Source organism: Podarcis raffonei, chromosome 11, assembly GCF_027172205.1.
Source record: "Podarcis raffonei isolate rPodRaf1 chromosome 11, rPodRaf1.pri, whole genome shotgun sequence".
Lineage (NCBI taxonomy): Eukaryota > Metazoa > Chordata > Lepidosauria > Squamata > Lacertidae > Podarcis > Podarcis raffonei.
Genome location: NC_070612.1, coordinates 55558894 through 55578812, shown reverse-complemented (window position 1 = coordinate 55578812; position 19919 = coordinate 55558894).

Sequence of the window (19919 nt, the reverse complement as noted above, 5' to 3'; positions counted from 1 at the left end):
ATGTTACAAGGCACGTTCTAACCAATCGTAGAAGCATTGGTAGACGAACGTTCTAATAGCAAGTAAGCGCATGCTCTGTCAACTGTCAACGGTCAGTTCATGCTCGACATTATTATTGTGCTGTCCAGTCAGTTCGGTTCTTGCTTTCCTATGGGTGAGCTGTTGTCACTGACAAATGTTAAATAAACGTAGTTGAGGAACTTATACTGCCTTGGGCTTCTGACTTTTTCCTGAACTTACGAAAGCCATAGTTCCATACAGGGTTTTTTTCATCCGGAATTTGCCGGAACTCAGTTCTGGCACCTCTCAGGTGGGCGCCACTGCCATTGTAAGAGAACAAGGGAATTCTGTTCATGGTGAGTTCCAGCACCTGTTTTTCTAGAAAAAGAGCACTGGTTCCATAACATAACATCATAACATAACAACATCATAACATAACATAACATAACATAACATAACATAACATAACATAACATAACATAACATAACATAACATAACAACAACGTAACAGTATGAAAAGATCATTGGGACATGGAATAGAAGCACTAGTATTAGTCTATAATTAGGAAAACTAATGCAATATTCCCCATGTCCAAATGCATCATTAATTTCTTCTGCTCTACCTCTCCTTCTGCCTCCTCTTCTATTTCCCTTTATTCTACAATCTTCTTCTTCTTGTAACCACCTCTCTGTGTCTGTCCTGACCTTGTGGGTTATCTTCTTTTGTACAGCTAGCTGCTACACACACTCACACAGGCAAGAAGCCATTTACAGAGTTTAGGGGCCCTTTCCAGTCAGGCAAAAACACTCAAGGAAGGTATGAAAGCAGGAGCAGAAAATGAATGTGACTTGAGGAGACTGGTGTGTGTCTGGGGAGGGTGTGTAGAATGGAGAGAGTCGTGGGGGACAAAGAGAGAGAGGCTTGGAATGTCATATTTGGTCACTTTGCCTAAGATTCTCCAACCCTTCTTTAGCCCCTTCTAATGAACCAGATCTATTTAAGTCCAGTGACGTTCAGTACTGCCACCTGCCAAAGTTTCTGCCCTTCTTAGTAACTGTAACCAAGACTTCTGTTAGCAGTCAAACTGCCATACTTTGGAATTTTCACAGAAATCTCATCCGACACAGTTTCAACTTATGTTTAGTTTTGAGGCAACACAGTACAAAACATATAATCATCCATTGCTTTTGCATTAAAATTATATTAAATAATAAATGAACCTTCTATTACCATTTCAGTTTATGGATTTCACGTAATAACTTCTGTGGTAATTATAATTATCGTCACCGCCATCATGCACTGATTTCAGCCAGCACTTTCCATTCTCTTTGTGTTAAGGACTGGATTCTGTAAAACTTGGAAGGCAATTTGGGACAGATGATGTACAACTTTCAGCCAAGAATCCATCTGAGAGAGTAGTGTTAACCAATGGAATTATTGTTATCTCATTTATTGTGTCTCATATAGTTATGTTCCTATTAACAGCTTAACATTGTTCCAAACATAATGTAGGACATCTAAACATTTTCCTGTTGCTTATTATTTGAATACTGACAGCCCTACAATGATATGTAATAGGAAACAAATATTTGCTTAATCTCCTTATTAGTCTCAACCAGAATGTCATTATGTCTTTTTACAGCAAGAATTATGACTTTTTGTTATTGTTTTTATTACTCTAGGCTAACATCTCAGCCACTGTGATTATTTTTTTCCAGAGCAAAGCTGTCTAATACATCTCTTTTTAATTGCCCTATTTATTTATAGTGCATTGATTTCATGGTATCCTTTCATGCTCTCTTTTTGCAATAGTTTCCTTTGATCCCATTTTAGGAGATTTTCTTTCCCCATCCAAATTGGAGAACATTTAATGCTTTATGCAGTGAGATTAGAGAAGAAGGAGTCTGTACCTAAATATATTACCAGCTAAAAATATTGGCTTGTTATGATCATGAATAAGATTATATCAAGGATAAGTATCCCAAATGGCTATACTACTTAAGTACTGGCAGTCAAAATTCCAGCATGAAAATGTTAGATGGCAAAAACTGGAAATGCTATACTGCTGGATAATTAATGTATTGTTGCGGACACCGATATCCTGGGGGGTCTCAGTGCATGCCTTGGTTTTGGTTTCCTTGGAATGAGGGTCACTAAAAGCTTGTTGTGTCTTTATGATATATGATTTTATTTATGCAAGACTAAGCAGAAGCTAGAAAGTTTACAGCATTAAAACTCCAACAGATCTTGCCAACAAAAGTCCGTATAGTTAAAGCTATGGTTTTCCCAGTAGTGATGTATGGAAGTGAGAGCTGGACCATAAAGAAGGCTGATCGCCGAAGAATTGATGCTTTTGAATTATGGTGCTGGAGGAGACTCTTGAGAGTCCCATGGACTGCAAGAAGATCAAACCTCTCCATTCTGAAGGAAATCAGCCCTGAGTGCTCACTGGAAGGACAGATCCTGAAGCTGAGGCTCCAAGACTTTGGCCACCTCATGAGAAGAGAAGACTCCCTGGAAAAGACCCTGATGCTGGGAAAGATGGAGGGCACAAGGAGAAGGGGGCGACAGAGGACGAGATGGTTGGACAGTGTTCTCGAAGCTACCAGCATGAGTTTGACCAATCTGTGGGAGGCAGTGGAAGACAGGAGTGCCTGGCATGCTCTGGTCCATGGGGTCACGAAGAGTCGGACACGACTAAACGACTAAACACACAGGTGGAGAAAACACACCATAACAGCCCCACAAGGGTCCATTTGCGGGTACCTCTGAACCCACTACTGTACTGGAAACACAAGTGACCTCAGTGGCATGGAGTGCCTTCTAACAGCTTCTGTTGGTGACCTGGATGCTACCGTATCTGGACAGAGGTAGCCTAGCTTCTGTTGTCTCTGTTTGGTAACGTCTTGGTTAGATTACTGCAAACTTTCTTCTCCCTCTTAAATGGAGCTGGGTTAATTCCAGCAGCAAATGTGAAGTCTTAAAAGAGTTCAAGTTCTGCTTTCCTTTTTTCCTGCTGTAATCAAAGCAACACGGTTATCCCGTCAATCAGCTCTAGAGAGCCCTAAGATTTCAGGTGTATTTTAAACTCCATGTAAAGCCTAGATCCCCCTCTTTTCTTAATTATCTTTCTTTTGTCCACTTTCCAGGATAACCCTACTTTTTTGTGAATCTTTGGACTCAGAGGCTCCAATTGCCATAGAACCCAGGGGCTCAATTTGTCTTAGTTTGTCTTTCCTGATTTATTTCCCAGATTTATTTCCAAACCCAATCAGCTTTTAAAAGCTCCTAGCTGGGTGACCATCCTAGCATTTCTGAATCCCCAAACTCCATGTAATTTCAGTCAGCCTAATTGACTTGCAGCTTTTTTTATGCACTCGTACTTCCAGTGACTCTGCTTGGAAAAGGCTTGTCGTGACCAAGAAAACTCACCCATTTTTGCCTCCTTTTTAGATTCACCCTGATGCCTGCTTCTCTCTTTCTCTCTCCTCTGGTTTCCAGCTTCTCTATTCTCCCCCCAAAGCCAAACCCCCCACACTCTCTATGGTTGGCAGGTGCCCTAATACAGCTCTACTCATCTCATATGGGACAGTCTTCGCAGTTAATTCTTAATGCCGTTCTATTACTTTCTCAATAAAACTATACTTGAGAATCTTCTTTCTGTTGCTCTCTCAAATACCTTGTGAGAGCACTCCATTATCCAAGGATTGACTCAAAGTTACTCATTCTACCAAACAGAAAACAATCTATCCTCTGGTGAAGTACAGTCATAGTCACATTGGAAAATAGTTTCCTTAAGACACTTGAGCTAAATTCCTCCCCATTTTTCATGTTCCAAAAGGTTTTTTCTCCTGGACACAGAAAAGCTATGTTCAGATTGGTATAAAAATAATGTCCTGAATAATAATAATAATAATAATAATAATAATAATAATAATAATATATTTGTACCCCGTCCATCTGGCTGGGTTTCCCTAGCCACTCTGGGCGGCTCCCAACAGAATATTAAAAGCACAATAAAACATCAAACATTAAAAACTTCCCTAAACAGGGCTGCCTTCAGATGTCTTCTAAAAGTCTGGTAGTTGTTTTTCTCTTTGACATCTGGTGGGAGGGCGTTCCACAGGGCGGGTGCCACCACCGAGAAGGCCCTCTGCCTGGTTCCCTGTAACTTGGCTTCTCGCAGGGAGGGAACCGCCAGAAGGCCCTCGGTGCTGGACCTCAGTGTCCGGGTAGAACGATGAGGGTGGAGACGCTCCTTCAAGTATACTTGACTGAGACCGTTTAGGGCTTTAAAGGTCAGCACCTTTTGTGCTTGGAAACATACTGGGAGCCAATGTAGGTCTTTCAGGACTGGTGTCAGTAATTGTGGTAACACTTGTGTGTGATTGCTAGCTAGAATTGGTGGGCACATTTCAGTGAGCAAGGTGGACATGCGGTTCTGTCATCATGTTGAGTCTGTATTCATGCTGTGCATGAACTAGCAAACTGGGCTCGCAGACAAAAAATGGTTTCAGTTTTTCAGGTGCATTTTTGTACACAAGTACAGTGGTTCCTCGGGTTAAGAACTTAATTTGTTCTGGAGGTCTGTTCTTAACCTGAAACTGTTCTTAACCTGAGGTACCACTTTAGCTAATGGGGCCCCCTGCTGCTGCCGTGCGATTTCTGTTCTCATCCTGAAGCAAAGTTCTTAACCCAAGGTACTATTTCTGGGTTAGCGGAGTCTGTAACCTGAAGCATCTGCAACCTGAAGCATCTGTAACCCGCGGTAACATTGTATGACATGAACTGGGGCCTTTCCTGCTTCTCTGTGGCAACCTGGCATTCAGGCCAGCACCTGCAGTCCTCTTTGCATGACACTCTCAACCTGTGGCTCCCCAGATGTTGTTGGACTACAACTCCCATCATCCCTGAGCTCTTGCTAGCTAGGGGTGATGGGAGTTGTAGTTCAGCAACATCTGGGGACCCACAGGTTGAGAAAGGCTGGTTAGAACAAGGAGTGCTCCCCAAAATTGGTAGTTTACCCTATATCTTCTTAAACAAACAAGGCATTTACTCTGGCTAAGATGCTCAGAGCTATCTAGATATATATAAATCCTATAGCACAAGCTGTTCTTTTATTAATTGGTAGTGGTCATTGCATTTCTTTCATTATGTTGCTGGACTGATGCATGTTTTTTGGCTGGGTTATGTTCAGATTCTGAGGAGACTAGCACGGCAAAACTTATATTTGGATGCTAATAGAACACTGAGGAAAATAAATTGGCAATGACTTTCAGAAACACTACCGAAGTAACAGCTTCTCTGAGAATACAGCACTCCCATGTGATGAACTACAAATTTTCCAGCATTCCAACATCTGCTCTGAAAAGGAAACGTTCTCTAATCTGGGGAGAAATTCTCTCTCTCTCCATTACGCTGACTCCTATCATCTAATTGCAAAGCAAAATCAAAGTTTCACGGTGCTGCCAACAGGTAATGGAACATGGTCTCAGTTGGGAGGTGCATCTGTGCTTGAAACTAGAACGAGAAAAGTGCTCCACCTCACATATCTCTGAGACTTCTCTCACTAGGCATCTTCATTGGCAACCTGGACCTCCATGAGGGGACTAATGTGTCATTTTTGCATAAAAGCTTATGTATTTAGACACTAAGTACTGCCAAGTATTGTTTTGACAGTGAGAGTGGGAGTATTAGAGACTCTAACAAATAAAGTAAGCGAATTATGTGGGGATTAAATACACACATATACAGATGATAGCTATGTTTGTGCCAAATGCTTACGGTCCACAAACTGAAATGGCAGGTAGGCTCATTTCTTCGCTTGGATAGGCCTTTTCTAATTAAACTGCCATAATTTTTCTTATATATATTCCACTTATTGATTTTGTTTGTTTAAGCAAGCTTACCCAGGCATGCAACTTTTCCCATGTATTTAAAAATGTAATTTCATTTCACGATGTTTTAAAACTGCTGATTTCATTCTGGGGAAAAAAGTTTGGGTTAGCTTGTTTTTAGCATTTCATTTTATTGGTAATTTTAATGTGTATTTCATGGAAACCACTTAGGGGTTCTGATGGTCAAGTGGCATGTACATTTTGTTATATAAAAGAAATAAATGAAATTAATTTCCCATAGCCTGTTTCCTAAGACTGGTTGTCCAGGCCCTGGCCTAAAGTATTTAGGATTGTTGTTGGCTGGCAAAATGTCACATAATATGGTGGTGCTTCCTTAACTTTGTGTGTTCAGACCCAGAAACCTGCCTTCACCCACCCAGAAGCCACCCCTGAGCACATGGTATAAATAAGCATGCTCTAGCCCTTGGGTGATATCCAACCAAGTCATATTTGAGTTCAATGTTTTGAATGGGCCTACGCTGAGGGTGATGGGATGCGGATGGCGTTGTGGTCTAAACCACAGAGCCTAGGGCTTGCCAATCAGAAGGTCGGTGGTTCGAATCCCCGCGACGGGGTGAGCTCCTGTTGCTCGGTACCAGCTCCTGCCAACCTAGCAGTTTGAAAACACATCAAATTGCAAGTAGATAAATAGGTACCGCTCCGGCAGGAAGGTAAACGTGCGCTGCTCTGGTTCGCTAGAAGCGGCTTAGTCATGCTGGCCACATGACCCAGACGCCGGCTCCCTTGGCCTATAGAGCGAGATGAACGCGCAACCCCAGAGTCATCCACAACTGGACTTAACGGTCAGGGGTACCTTTACCTTTACCTTTACCTTTACCTTTACCCTGAGAATGACTAAAGTTGGACAACACCCTGTAATATTGGTAATCTTCCCACTTTATGAGGAAAAAAAGTTTTCAGTGTTTATTTATTTGTTCCTTAAGAAGAACAAGAAGAACATACGTTTAAAGAAGACAGGAAGACGTTCATTGAATACATGGAAAATAATTGTGTACAGCTGAAAACGCTGGTAGCATTAAGATAAATTCAACAGTGTAAAAAAGTTTTGATGGATGCAGTAACAGAAAACCGATTGGTATAGCTTTTGTAAAATATGCAGGGATATAAGATATGTAAATTGAGGCATGGAAAGAGAAGAAGGGAAGTCATTGATATCTTAAGTATGTAAAGTGTTTATTTGAAATTGTAAAAGAGAAAATTTAAGAAAAATCATATTAGAAAGAAAGAAAAACTGTGTTATATTTGAGGTTGATAAATGTGTCTGGGGCAGGGGGGAATTGGAGACTAACAACACATTCCTAGACATATCTACTCAGTCCCACTGATTTCAAGGGAGCTGACTACTCGGTAAGTGGATATAAAATTGTAATATAGCTATTTCTTTATTAGAAACATATCTGCTCTCTTCTGATATAAAACAGCTATTAGTAATAATTTATTTGGTTTTGGTTTTGCTTGTTTGTTTACAGGTAGGTTTGACTTGTTTTAAAAAGAACTGACAATACAGTCCTATACATGTCTATGTAGAAGTAACTTCCATTGAGTTCAATGGGCCTTAAAGGTGGCTATAGGATTGCAGTTTGAGTGGGGTTACTACTCATAGACAAACTCATATTATGGAAAGCTTTATCATTCTTGCCTGTTGGTTTGGGAGATGAGTGGCATTAGTGATGTTATACTTTTCTTCTCCCTGTAAAAATCTATTTTTTTTCATGACAAGTTTTTAAAAGTTCTCTAAAATTAAACTGGACAAAACCTGTAATGCTAAATGTTCCACTGTTTTGCATGTGGGACTGAAAATATCAGCATTGGTCCTGAAAGCTCTCTTCTTTTTGTTGAATTAATATTTCTAGACATATGTTATTGCCTTACATGCTTCAAAATATGACACATCATTAAAATGTAATGAACACTGGGAAAAGTTTGACCAACTTACAAGGTGGGAAAAGAAGCTTGATTCAGGTTGCATTTGTTCACCATCTGTAAAGGAATTGAAATGTAATGATTTGAACTTGTTGAATCTTTTTTCCTTTCTTTTCCTGTTTGTTTTTTGAGCCAGAAGGTAAGCTGCATATCTGTGGCGTTTCTTCCGACAGACTGGACTGTTCCAAAATTATTTGGACAGTCTGCCAATATGCAGATAGGGGAAATCATTTAACATTCACAAAGTATCTATTCAGGAGCAGTAATTTCACATGAAATCGTTTGAATCTAGTTAACGTATCCCTGCTGATAGGGACAAAGCGATAGAAGTCAACAACAAGCCAGCTTCACATCTGCCATACTCAAAGTTGTTCAAACTTGAAGAGGAAGTAAGAAGTAGATTGAAATACATGCCATAAGGTCTGCAAAGGTTCACGTGGCATTTTAATATGGCAATCTATGGGTTAATAGTCACCACATGATCATACTGTCACTCAAGCCTAGTGCTGGATGATCTTCAGTGACACAATGAGCTGTGATACAAGCTGATTCCCTCTCCTTCTTTGATTCATCGTGCTCATTGCCATGCCATACTAAGATGAAAATGTTCAAATGCCAAATGATTATCAGGGAATAAGTGGTGCAGAAGTGCCATAGCTATTAGCCTGGCACTGGCGAGTATGCCCTGTAGTGAAGGCAGAAGGACCCTTAAGCCCATGATTGCCCTGGAGATAGAGCTCTGAATTGTAGCCATGGACTGCGAAGGTATTTTTGGCATTTTGAGCAAGTTCTAAATTCATCCACAGAATCTGAATCATCTAGGAACTGCCCCAGCATCCTGGAGTAAAAACAGCAGATAAGTTACATATCTTTAGCACCAGGTAGAAACATTCCTCTTTTCCCAGGACTTCGGCTACTTCAACAATCTAGGGTCATTTAAACTGTGGGCAGGGGGGTTATTGTTTTTGTTTGTTGTTATGGCATTTATTTTTGTGTTTTTATATTGCAAACCACCTTGTGATCTTCAGATGGGCAGTATATGTATGAGGATGAGGTTCTGCGATGAGCAGAAACTTTCTACCATTTATTAACCCAAGTAGATGCCCTATAAGGGACGCGGGTGGCGCTGTGGGTAAAGCCTCAGCGCCTAGGGCTTGCTGATCGCATGGTCGGCGGTTCGAATCCCCGCGGCGGGGTGAGCTCCCGTCTTTCGGTCCCAGCTCCTGCCCACCTAGCAGTTCGAAAGCACTCCTAAGTGCAAGTAGATAAATAGGTACCGCTTTATAGCGGGAAGGTAAACGGTGTTTCCGTGTGCTGCGCTGGTGCCGGCTCGCCAGAGCAGCTTCGTCACGCTGGCCACGTGACCCGGAAGTGTCTCCGGACAGCGCTGGCCCCCAGCCTCTTAAGTGAGATGGGCGCACAACCCTAGAGTCGGACACGACTGGCCCGTATGGGCAGGAGTACCTTTAGATGCCCTATAAAGGAGAGAGCTGAAAGGACCACCTTCTGTCCAGCTTAGTCCAGCTTCATCCTTGCTCCAGGCACCAGATCAGTCAATGGCTTCATCTGTGTGTTTCTTCACCTGGTCAACTTAAGATAAGCCTTCCTTTTTTAATCTTGTCCTAGTTTAACACTTAGATGGGATGAAGCTACCAGAGCTCAGGGACTCTTGCTTTCCCATATCCCCTTGAGCCATTCAGCATGGAGAGATAGGTTGGGTAGACAACCTTTCAGCATCAAGATGCTTCAGAGTACTCACTAGGGCATCTATCTTAATATCCCTCCTTGTTACTTCTGACCAAGATGGGAAATCTCAAATCTTATTGCTTAACCAAGAGCTGTCACTGAAGCATATGACAATAATACATAAAATGGTACATCAGTCAAAACCTAAGTAAAACAAACGAATGACACAAGAAAAGCATCAACAGCAACAAGTAGAACTATAATAATAAATACCAAAAAATTGTAATAATTTACAATTCAGCTAAGAACTTTAACAACAGAGTCAACAGTCTCTTACTAAGTGACATTCTTAGTCCACCTTCATTATTGTAAATCATGCTAGCAATCAATCATTTGGGATTTCGTACATTTATTTTTAATAGAAAAAAGTGCAACTAGAAAGCTAGCTGAGTGAAATATGATCCTATGGGTCAGGGTCAGCAAAAAGACTAGTATGTCCTGTGGTACCTAATCTAGGGCTGCCATACATCCGGGATTTCCCAGACATATCCAGGATTCATCTGTCAGAAATAGCGGCCAGGCAGAATTTCCGGAAACCCAGACATATGGCAACTCATGTTGGGTTTTCCTTAAAAATACCTCAAAAAGCTCAAAAGCTCAACAACTTTGTACCCCTCCCCCCAAAAAACTCAATAACTTTTGTGTCCGAATTTTCACTTTTTGAACTATGGCAACCCTGACCTAATCCCTTTTGTCCCTCAACCACCTTATTCAGGATGCAAAATCACCAATCAATTACACAAAATTGTTACCCTATATCAGTGGTGGCAAACCTATGGCACGCATTCCAGAGTGGGCACTCAGAGCCCTCCCTGTTGGCACACACACCATTGGTCAAACGCTCCCTAGAGCAGGTGATGCTGTTGTGAGCAGAAACTGCACCCTAGAGTCTCCGACGCAGCTTTGAGTTGGTAACGCTTCTTTGATTGTGCTCCGCCCACAGTGGCGTTTGGTTGAGATGCGAGCCCGCCAATCAGCTTTTTCGTTGGTGCATTGCTGTTGCTCCCCCCCTGCACACTGTGAGTGGGGAACAACCTGGGTCCTTCCCCCCCAAAAAAGCTTTGGTATGTAACCCCCCCCAAAGTCAACAACTTTGGTCAATCCTCCCCCAAAATGCTCAACAACTCTGTGGTGAATAAGTGGGTTTTGGGTTGCAGTTTGGGCACTCGATCTCAAAAAGGTTCACCACCACTGCCCTATATCTATTTTTGAAATGTACAGTAAGGGAAAAAAGAAGAGTTCCCAGATGCCAATGGTGGAAATCACCCTTCCAAACCCTCTGCCCAAGTTACTGTGGAATCTTGGTCCTGAAAGATCTTCATTGGCTCCCAGTACGTTTCTGAGCACCATTCAAAGTGTTGATGCTGACCTTTAAAGCCCTAAACGGCCTCGGTCCAGTATACCTGAAGGAGTGTCTCCACCCCTATAGTTCTGCCCGGACACTGAGGTCCAGCGCTGAGGGCCTTCTGGTGGTTCCCTCGCTGGGAGAAGTGAGGTTACAGGGAACCAGGCAGAGGGCCTTCTCAGTAGTGGCGCCTCTCCTGTGGAACGCCCTCCCATCAGATGTCAAAGAGATAAACAACTATTTTACTTTTAAAAGACAACTGAATGCTGTATTGTTTTTAATATTCAGTTGGAAGCCCCCCAGAGTGGCTGGGGAACCCAGCCAGATGGGCGGGGTATAAATAATAAATTATTATAATATTTTATAATAATAAATTATTATAATAATTTATAATAATAAATTATTATAATATTATTATTATAATAAATTATTATAATATTATCCCACACTGCTGTGTTTTTTGGATGAGTAGGTGCTCTCTCAGAATAACAGAGGACAAGGGAAAGGGGATGCTGCCTTATAAAGGCAAACTACCCCTCACTCCTGATTTGCCACCCATTCTATGACTCAACACTGACCACCTCCCACACCCAGTGCTCCAAATTTCCCCCCCAGTACTAGCCAAGTAAGCTTCATTTCTAGAGGACTCGTGAGTATCCAGCTCAAAGACAAAATATCTTCACCCCCCCTCCCAAGGTTAAAGGGATCCACTGGTTCATTAAAGGTGTTGAAGCTAAGACAAAGCCAGTTCACAGTTCTATTTATACTCTAGGGATTCTCAGGAAGAAAATATTTATGGAGTACAGCCTTAATAGGCAAGGTATAAACCTAGTGGCAGTGGATGATTAAGGAGTTTCATTTATAATGTTTCTGAAACTATTAAACAGTGCAGCACATTTTCCTTCTAGGGATATGTGGCCCTGTGTGTTATTCATAAAAGTTTAAGCCAGACATACTAGGGCTGTGCAGCAGCCACAAGATTCTGCTTCTATCTGTAGCTTTGAGAAACAGCTCAATCTGTTTTCAGGGCTTCCTGTGTATTTCCGTTTTGGCTCATTATCAGAGATTGAATTATATCCATTGACAAGAAGTGATACCCCACATTCACTATCATGTGGAATGATTAAAAAGTTATAGTTTTTTTTTTAATTTCTCCTTTTCATAGAAGTAGATGAAATTTTCAGGCACAGGAATCCCTCAAGCGTCCATTAAACCTGTCAAATTTCAAGCAGATATATGAAAGCAGGGCTTTCATGCAGGACATGATTTTGATTTTTTTAAAGGGGGGAGTCCATTTTATTTGTTGCCAGACTTAGATGCAATTTGCCGGAAGGGGCACCCCTTCTAAGGCGAAAAAGCCCCACAAAATTCAAAATGATGACTGTAGTAGTTCTCCTGCAAGAGGTAATTGGTGGTGTAAGAAATGCCATGACTCCCTAGCAAATACTGGTGTGGAGACAATGTCATCCACCTAAAGCACCTGCCTGAGTCACCTGGAAACCTCACCTGAATCACCATATTCACCTCATAATACAGAAAGTGAACAGGGCCAAGACACACTCCTTGTACACACTTCAGATCTACAATCTCTACCATTTGCATTTGTGCTTTAAAAAAATATATTGATCATGCCCCCTTGCGCAGTATATATATATATGTAGCCAGGTTCTTGATCAGTTTTTCCACATCTGGAGGTCTTCGTCTAGAAGCTCACCAAAGTCTAAGTCTGAACAGTTTTGAAAAGCAATGCAAAATTTTCATTATTTAGAGAGGCAATGGATCATAATATACATGCAGGAGGTATTTTCGCTGTAAACAATATTGTTCAAAGCTTTGGTGTATCAGTTGTTTGGCAAGCATCAACACATTTCTGGGTGCTGTTAGTAGGGATTGAAAGAACTGTCAATTGCAGTTTCTTATTTGTCCAATCTCAATTTGAGATTTCCCCCCTTAAAATATTATCATGAAAATTCACAGACATTTAGTGCAAATTTCTCCTAATATTGCTAAGCATTATTCCCTATTGTAATCTATTTGTGTAGGCTGTTTTCATTAATATGTGCATTTTATGCTCTCTTTGCTTTAAATATGCATTTTTAAACACACTACTTGGCTGGAGAACTGCATTGCAAAATTCAGAGAAGTGCAAACTTTGGAAGAGAGCTGTGTTTAAGTTTGCATGCTGTTTAGGAAAGCATTAGTTACTTGGGCCACTTCTAATAGTCCTTGGAAAAAAATTCTATTGTTTGTAATCATGTGCATTTTGTTTTATTCAATAAAAATTATTCCATTTTTTTAGGGAAAGTGTGTGTGCATAAAGTACTTTAGGTTCATGTTTGAATGTGAACTGAATTGAGTTTCTTCTGCTCCCTAGCTGTTAGTAATCTTCCTCCTCTCCAGTTTCAGAAATGTTAAAGTTTGGAAGAAGCACTCCACAATCCTCCATTCTGTCACATATATGGCTTGCCTTGCCCTCCTCCAATCTGTGGTAGACTCAATCGCACTGATGGTGAAGTTTCAAAACTCAGCAGTGCCCTGATGGTACACTATAGTGCTTAGTGCCATTATGTTTTCTGTTGCTGTATTAGATGAGAAACATGCAAAGTTTTGCTATTTCCCTTTCCTGGAACTCAAGATGTTGACATTTCAGCTTTCTCTGTTGTGCAGCATTATGTGGTGCTTATGTCTGTATAGCAGGCCCATACAGATAACTGAGGCCTGCGGGTGGGAGTCCTCGGTTGGCTGGGAGGCACAGGGTGGTTTGGGCATCATAGCCAAAGTCTGGCAGGGCCCTACTGGGACCTCCTGGCTCGCTTAGCCCTCCAATGCCCGGGGCAAGTACACTCGGCTATCCCCCACATGGGCTTGCTGTATAGGATTGTGCTGTTATAGTGTGTATGTATAGATAATGTATAAATCTATATAGTATAGATGGATAGATGGATAGATAGATGATAGATAGATGGATAGATAGATAGGTAGGTAGATAGATGTCATACCTCGGGTTACAGACGCTTCAGGTTGTGTGTTTTCGGGTTGCACACTGTGCCAAACCCGGAAGTACCAGAACGGGTTACTTCCAGGTTTTGGCACTCGCGCATGAGCAGAAACACTAAATCGTGCTTTGAGCATGCGCAGAAGCGTGACCTGCGCATGCGCAGACATGGCGCTGTGGGTTGCAAACACTGCAGGTTGCGAACGTGCCTCCCGCATGGATCACGTTCGCAACCTGAGCGTCCACTGTAGATGATAGATAGATATAGATGCTATAGAGACACAGATATGTGAATTGCATGTTTATATCATAAAAATGTTTACCAGCCTTGGCATTTGGGTGTAGGCCAATGAGAAAACTTAGGTTGTAAATTTTCTGCAGCTTCTTCTTGGCGAAGTATGAACAAGAGAGAGAAAAGCAAAAATATTTGCTGCTCAACTAATTGTGAAAGTTCTTCACAGTTTATTCTTTCAACTGGGTTTTCTAATTGAGTTCATTGTCTGGATTTAATAAAATTATTGCTACTATGACATTCTAATTTCATTTCTTAGCTGAAAGATGTTTATGATTTCATTTTTATAGAACCACAGAGACCCTTCTGCCAGTCCACAACGCATCTGTGCTTGTAAATCTTCTCAATACTGAGCAAAGAATTGCCCCTTTTATTGTTCAGTTATCTAATTTGGAGAGCTCCTGGAATCAGTCAGAAGTGGAGCTGAGGGTGAAATTGGTTTGATTGGCATCTGTTCACTTCCTCTAAAATAACTATTCTAGAAGTTTGCATTTGAGATTGAAGATACTCAGCAAATGTTTGGGTGCAACGTTGTGGAAATTGTTGTCAATGGCCTGTTTTTAAGAAGAAGCTCCTGGCCTTGCAGCACTAACAACTGAATATATGTTTAAGATGCACTCTCTACATTAAAATCAACCAATTTGAAAAGGATATCAATCAATAAAGGTTCAGGTAAGTAGCCATGTTGGTCTGACGTAGTTGAAATAAAAATAATAAAAAAATTGTCCAGTAGCACCTTATAGACCAACTAAATTTGTTCTGGTATAAGCCTTTGTTTGCATACACGAAAAAGCATCTGAAGAAGTGTACATGCACACGAAAGCTTATACCAGAACAAACTTAATTGGTCTATAAGGTGCTACTGAACAATCAATAAAGGGTTAAAGAAAACCAAGTGAAGATTTACAGATGCTGTTATAGAAAATATTGTTTCTGCCTGTGACATTTCCCTCCATAATCTCTATTGGGAAGGGGGAAGCAAGGGTTTTTCCTCTTAAAATAATTGAGAGGTATAGAAAGACAAAGACCTATATGCTCATAATATTACAGAGAAGATAGAGCAACAGAAAACTTTGCAGGGGTCCTGAACCAACTCATGGGACTTTATTATTTACTTACTTATTGCATTTATACCCCCACATTTTTCTCCAAGGAGCTCAAGGTAACTTAATGGTTCTCCCCCTCTTCAGCTAATCCTGTGAGTTAGGTTAGGCTGAGAGTGAGCGATTGACCGAAGGTCACCTGGTGAACCTCACTCACCTCACACTTTGAAGTATTCCAATTTGCCTTAGAATTCATTCCCCTACATAGTGCCAATGCACGCAACTGATTTATTGTGGCTCTAAGATGTGTAAGAGCATTTCAATCAATTTACTTTGCTTTTAACATGTTATAAAATATTAACTGAAACATAAAATTAGAAGGTAGAATCATGTTGACCTTTTCACTCCTTTTCTCCATGTACCTGACATATTAGTGCTAAGGAGGTTAGGCAAAGGAATTAACCGGAAGAAAGTCAATATTATGTTTAAGAGAGTTTCAAAGGTTAAATGAATTTTTAAATCGATTTAAATGTTCCAGTTTCTTCCTTGAAATGACATCATTAGTAGCTACTCTTTCCTTCTAGTCACCTGAAATAGCAAGAGTTAGTGGGATACAATGGATAAAGGGATGGTCTGTAACTGGGAAGATCTGGGTTGAAACTCAGATGGTTTCTACACTAGCCTTTATTTCCTTGAATTGTTGTGTATTCACCCACATCTTATGGAAAATACAGATGATATTATCATGAAGGTAGTGGCGGATGAACTCTGCAACAGTGAATCTAGTACACTGAAGAAATATAGGAAACAAGCAAATCAAAAACGTTTGAGGGGAAGTGAAGCTTTAGAGAAGAAACATAAACACAGAGACAGGAGTTTGGGTACCAGGGCTTTCTTATACACACAGCCAAAATCCTTATGCCTCTGGGACAGCCATCATGGACAACATTTAAATTGCCATTCACTATGATCTCTCAATAAAACTCAGTGGGTGAGTATTATTTCCCCCACCTGATTAGAAATTGGTCTGTTGTAAAGGGGAAGTAAGGGACACGGGTGGCGCTGTGGGTTAAACCACAGAACCTAGGACTTGCCGATCAGAAGGTCAGCGGTTCAAATCCCCGCGACGGGGTGAGCTCTCGTTGCTCGGTCCCAGCTCCTGCCAATCTACTTGCACGTCAAAGTGCAAGTAGATAAATAGGTACCGCTCCGGTGGGAAGGTAAACGGTGTTTCCGTGTGCTGCTCTGGCTCACCAGAAGCAGCTTAGTCATGCTGGCCACATGACCCGGAAGCTGTACACCGGCTCCCTCGGCCTATAGAGTGAGATGAGTGCCACAACCCCAGGGTCGGTCACGGCTGGACATAATGGTCAGGGGTCCCTTTACCTTTACCTAAAGGGGAAGTACAGATTTAGTCTGCAGCTGTCATGATGCTGTTAGTGGCTCCCAGCTGGTTGCCCAGGAAAGTATACAGACAAGGAAAGGTTTCTTACAGTCCTTTTTTATTTCAAACTTTATAGAGAGAGGCTGTAGAACCCAGCCCCTTGGATAATTGCGTTGTCCCAGGTGAATCTCCACTCCCTGTCTCTCCCACTTCCTCATTCGTCGTCATCATCACCTCCTCTACGGGTCCTGCTACATGCCCTCTGTCTTTGAGCTCTTTGCTCTCCTACTTTTAAGGCTCACCAGGTTCTGGCAGATGGTGGGTCAGGATGCAGAGGTGGTCTCCACCTTTTCTCCTCCTGTGTCCAGCCCCTCAGGGCAACAATAGACAGTACCTTTACTCATAGAATCATAGAATCATAGAATCATAGAGTTGGAAGAGACCACAAGGGCCATCGAGTCCAACTCCCTGCCAAGCAGGAAACACCATCAGAGCACTCCTGACATATGGTTGTCAAGCCTTTGCTTAAAGACCTCCAAAGAAGGAGACTCCACCACACTCCTTGGCAGCAAATTCCACTGTCGAACAGCTCTTACTGTCAGGAAGTTCTTCCTAATGTTTAGGTGGAATCTTCTTTCTTGTAGTTTGGATCCATTGCTCTGTGTCCACTTCTCTGGAGCAGCAGAAAACAACCTTTCTCCCTCCTCTATGTGACATCCTTTTATATATTTGAACATGGCTATCATATCACCCCTTAACCTCCTTTTCTCCAGGCTAAACATGCCCAGCTCCCTTAGCCGTTCCTCATAAGGCATCATTTCCAGGCCTTTGACCATTTTGGTTGCCCTCCTCTGGACACGTTCCAGTTTGTCAGTGTCCTTCTTGAACTGTGGCGCCCAGAACTGGACACAGTACTCCAGGTGAGGTCTGACCAGAGCAGAATACAGTGGCACTATTACTTCCCTTGATCTAGATGCTATACTCCTATTGATGCAGCCCAGAATTACATTGGCTTTTTTAGCTGCCGCGTTACACTGTTGGCTCATGACAAGTTTGTGGTCAACCAAGACTCCTAGATCCTTTTCACATGTACTGCTCTCAAGCCAGGTGTCACCCATCTTGTATTTGTGCCTCTCATTTTTTTTGCCCAAGTGCAATACTTTACATTTTTCCCTGTTAAAATTCATCTTGTTTGTTTTGGCCCAGTTCTCTAATCTGTCAAGGTCGTTTTGAAGTGTGAGCCTGTCCCCTGGGGTGTTAGCCACCCCTCCCAGTTTGGTGTCATCTGCAAATTTGATCAGGATGCCCTTGAGTCCATCATCCAAGTCGTTGATAAAGATGTTGAATAAGACCGGGCCCAAGACAGAACCCTGTGGCACCCCACTAGTCACTCTTCTACTGTGTGGTTATCAACTACATCTGGATATTAAAATAACATCTGCTATGTTCAACCCTCCAATAATTTTCATCAGGATCACAGTGAATGTGGAGCGGAGTCAAAATTCTGAAGATCCCCCTGTCCCGAGGCAACAATTAGCCTTAGGACAGGAAAAAAACTCCAATTTGCTCTAATTGGGAGATTTTATTCTAAAGCTAATTGCAATGTGTGCTGGGGCACATGGAATTCAACCAGGCTCTTGGTTGGGGAAAGAAGGGTTAAATCTCCCTTCCCCACATGCAGTGGACTCAATGAAAAGCATGCATTCCATTAAACAGACATGGTGGCTGTCCACTGGCAGCAAATTCCTGGTGAATCCACAGATCTGAGAATTTAGCTCGCCTGCACAATAAAGTTAGCAATAAACTTCCTTCTATTAAAATCTTAAATTCATTCTTCATTAGTAGAATCTCTGTTACCAATATATAATATGTTGTCCCAATGGTACCTGATGGCTCTGTTTTCATATGCAAATTGCAGGCTGCTGAATGTTTGTGATGTCTCCCATTTGAATAAATGAATTTGTAGTAACACTAGATAAAAATGAACTTTGAGCTGAGCACCCATCAATCCCTATTAATTAGGCCATGAAGAATAATCAGCATAATATACTACTAATGACCTTACTGGCCTATTTTAAGATCTGACTTGAGATGTAAATTATATGCAGCAAAGGTTGTGAATAGGTGCTTGCCAATCTGAACTTTTTCTGTGGTTTATTACTGTAGATCACAGTATGCGTAAAAAGGTTGGCATAATTTAATATGACAGGAGAGCCCCATTAAGAACTTTCTTGACCCTGGTACCAGTCTTATCGCAAATGTGTCCTGAAAGGCATTGTGGAGACAATACCTTGTGTAAAAATCAGCACCTGTAATCTAGTTACTAGGACACGGGTGGCGCTGTGGTCTAAACCACAGAGGAAAATCTCTCATATTTGCAACACTTTCCTGTCAGTGCATGTGAACTGATATTTCAAAGGGTGGGTTCAGATCACCAGTATTTTCTGTCCACGCTCATGTGAGTCTGTAGCTTCTTTTATTTTGTATTGACACCATGAGGGAATCCAAACATGGAACTACATACTGTACATTGTTGAATCAGGTCCAGCAGGCAGTCATTCCACTTCGATACTGTCAGAGCTGCCCTAGGTCCCAGCTCACAAAGGACCAACGCTACTTCGTTGTTAAATACAAAAGTCTTTATTGAAGTTCAGTTTCACTTCCACAGCCGCAGCGCGCAGCCCTACGTCTCAGGCTTTAGACCGCTGATGCTCCGTCTGAATCTCCTCCCCCTGTACACCAGTTTAAGACCCTCGCCTTACTCCACCTTTTCCTCTGCTCTTTCCTCCTCTGGGTCCGCCTGCCCGTCGGGGTCTCGCCCTTTCTAGACTCTTCTGACGCTGATTCCCCTGAGCCTTCTCCCTCCCTCCGGCGGGCTTTAGGAGCTGGTTCCCCATCCAGGTCTCCTGCTGTCCCCCGTGCCTGCACATTTGAACTTGGCGCGCGCGCCCAGCCAGCAACTTTCCTCCTGACCGTTTCACTGCTGCTGTCACTGCTTCCCCCTTCGGGGGGGCTAGCTGCAACTGACCTCCCCTCCATTCCCCCACTCTCCGATGGAGGCGTGGTCAGCCCTGACTCATCTCCTCTCCCCGCTGGAGGAGACGCTGGTCCTGACACATGTGACTCTTCCCCCCCACTACGCTCTGGTGGGGAAACTGGTCCTGATCCCCCGCTGCTGCTTTGGGGTTCCCCTCTGGCTCCTTGTTTCTGGTGCGTCCCCCCTGGGACCCCCCTTGCCCTGACCATCGGCGCCCCCTTCTGGGAATCTTCT